The sequence below is a fragment of the Priapulus caudatus genome, unplaced genomic scaffold (genome assembly GCF_000485595.1).
Source record: "Priapulus caudatus unplaced genomic scaffold, Priapulus_caudatus-5.0.1 Scaffold22, whole genome shotgun sequence".
Lineage (NCBI taxonomy): Eukaryota > Metazoa > Priapulida > Priapulimorpha > Priapulimorphida > Priapulidae > Priapulus > Priapulus caudatus.
In genome coordinates this window covers 30,868-33,887 of record NW_014577083.1, presented here as the reverse complement: position 1 = coordinate 33,887, position 3,020 = coordinate 30,868, and the positions used below count along the sequence as shown (strand labels likewise).

The following is a 3,020-nucleotide window of genomic DNA, read 5'->3' as shown; positions in this document are numbered from 1 at the left end:
AACAGTTTTTCCCCATGCTTATTATCTTATTACACTGATTTGTAAATATTGATATTGTGTGCAATGTTATATTGTTGATTTTTACCCAATGTTCCTATTGTGTCCAATGATTAGTAGTATGAATTAGTAGCACGATTTTACCCAGCGCAGCGGGTACCCGCAGCTACTAATAAATATAAGGAGGGACAACGAATAGAAAACTGGACAGGAGACAACCACAGGTTATTGAAACCAGAGTTAGATTATGTACGCAAAATACTGGTGACTATAAACACTAACATCTAGAGAACTAGAGGCGGCATTAATAATCTCCTTTTCTCTAGATAAACCCCGCACCTCGTAGAATCGAGTGCCTTGTGAAATACAAGAGAGGGTACCAAGATACAAGATACAAGATACAAGGGTGATACAATTGTATGCACACCTACGAATACTTCTATTACTTACTATTAGTATTACTACAAGTTACATGTTACAATAATTACTAGTAGTAGTAGTACTACTATTAGTACTAGCACTACTGCCACTACTCACTAGTACTAGTACTATAGTTACTACTACTATAGACTACTAGCTGCAAGAAATGGTATTTCTAGGGTTAGAATACCCTATAGGCTTTATTGACGTTAGTGACACGGCCTGGTCGGGTTACTAGACTAAGTACTAGACTAAGTTACTACTATAGTACTAGAGCTACTAGTACTAATACTAATACTATATAGTATAGTACTAGAGCTAGTACTACTACTAGCTGCAAGAAACGGTCTTTGCTAGGGTTAGAAGACCTGTGTAAACACAATTTGTTGTGTAGTCGAGTAAACAACACCGAGCATTCCCAATACGCATAGCGAGCGCTGACGCGTTAACAGAAAAAATAATCGCCAATGCTATGCATATAGCCTCGTTACGCCATCTATCGCACGCCATATGTACTACACTGATGTACACTCATGTACAGTAATGTGAAAAAAATAGTAAAAGTGTTTTTCACAGGAAACAAAGCGCGCCGAATAGCCAAAAATTTTGTACGAGAATTTCTAGCAAATGTCTAGCTACCTGGGTAGTGAAAGCCGTCCTGCAATTGCGACAACTGCTGAACGCACCGATAATAGGGCTTTCGCCTATACCCAAAGGGACCTTGGAAAGGTGTTGGAGTGGGGGCAGCGAAGTTGTGTTAGTTTGCCGCTACGCGGCGTTTTCGCGCTTCGCGCGGATATCCGGGCTGCAGATCGTCAAGTGCGCCCTCCCGCCACCTATTGAGGCTTTGCTAAACCGGTAGTACAGTAATAAAGATATAGCTGTGTAACTTTAATGACATCGCTATATTAACGTTATCATGTATATGCGTAACACTATAGCAAACGGTGTGGGTTACGATAAACAGAAGTTCCTTCCTACATATAAATTCATATTGCAATTTGAAGTACATTAGCATGCAGAAAGAATGTAGACAGGTATTAATTATCACCCTCGTAATATTACCAGAACTTTAACACGCCAATCATTTTTTCCATACTATTAATACATTAACCGCTAAAGAATTGGGATGTTATTATACAAACAAGTGCCGCAGCGCTCAACTGGCGTACGTGTACTGTAGCCAGGTATTCTTCTGATAAACTCACTGGCAACCGAATCCAGATGAGACGGGATACCAGAGAAGTGTTGCCGAAAGAAGATGTTGATCCTATAACTGCTGAGCGGAGATCTTGCGCGCAGTTCCGCGGCAAGGCGCACGCGACCGCGGCAACGTCCTACGACAGTATGCAGCGCTGGCAGCTATGGATCCGTGCTCCGAATCCATAGGTCGGCGCACGGATCCATAGCTGCCAGCGAACAGTCCGCAATTTTAGCGGGGGACACAGAGGGCAGACATTTGGGACGTGGGAGGAATTCGCGACTTACATGGGGGGTCGTACAGATGGGGGGGGGGAGGCGAGAGCAAAGCTTTTGATTTCGCCGTGGTTCCATTTCCGTGTGGTGTTAGGCGTTTTCACTATAAGTTCCAAATATAAAAAGTTCTAAACATAAGAAAAATCGGACCATTATTTAATGCAAAATTTGATCAAATAGTCATAGGAAATAGTACGCGGATAGTGCGCCCAGTTACCTCTTTCAAATCATACGCTGTTTAAGAATTGCCATTCGCTGCATTTCCCTGGAGCTCCGCCCACTTTAAAAAGTGTTAGCATTGTGGCAGTGGTATCGTGAGTGTACGAACGAGTTAGTATTTTGATTTTGGATTTTCGATGACAGCAGTAAGGCGAAAGTGCAGCATTTCAATACAGCTTACTTCATTAGCATTATATATAGTATGTAATCATTTCCTGCGAGGTTCTTTTTGTATATATAAACAATTAAGACATTATCTGCCATCTCTATCATCTATGTGACCTTGCCTTATATCATATGCACCCCTAGTCTGCAAATGCAGACGTTATAACTCCGCTTTGCTAATGTGAGGGTGCGGGTTTATCATCACCCCCCATTACTGCGATCTGTGTCGGTCGACTAATGCACCCCTACCACTACAATCTCCCACTGCCATTGTCATTGTCAGTATCAGGAAGTAGGTAGAGTAAATTGCTTGCTATATAAGCAGGGGTTGTCTAGTATAGGGGTATTGTAACCCTAGCAATACCGTTTCTTGGAACATGGAACATGGAACATTTATATAAATGTAATAGGCTAGCTATCTAATATATATTTGAGTTCGTATGTATGTATCTTCCCTATAGGCGGCCAATCCGCCCAAGCGATCTGGATGCAATTTTCACAGGGCCATCTCTTATACCCGGGGAGTGTTCGTAGCTGAAAAAAACCTGCCAAACCGTCAAACTCACCGAAAAATCCGTGAAAAACCCCTCAATTCGGCAATCTTCACACATTGTCAGCACTGACTGTACAGTGCTGCCACACACAGAAAAAATCGATCACTCATTCCATCAGCTGCTGGTATTGTGAAACCGAAACCGAGCACCGAGCTAAAACAGAGCACAGTCAGTTCAGAGGTTACGACT

General features: G+C 42.3%; 1 protein-coding gene across 3 annotated transcripts in view; it reads right to left on the bottom strand.

The window, feature by feature from the left end:
• The window catches only part of LOC106813027 (protein phosphatase 1 regulatory subunit 12A-like), a 55,604-nt gene that overhangs the window by 45,456 nt on the left and 7,128 nt on the right, over positions 1-3,020 (bottom strand). The gene's annotated exons all lie outside the window — the stretch shown is intronic.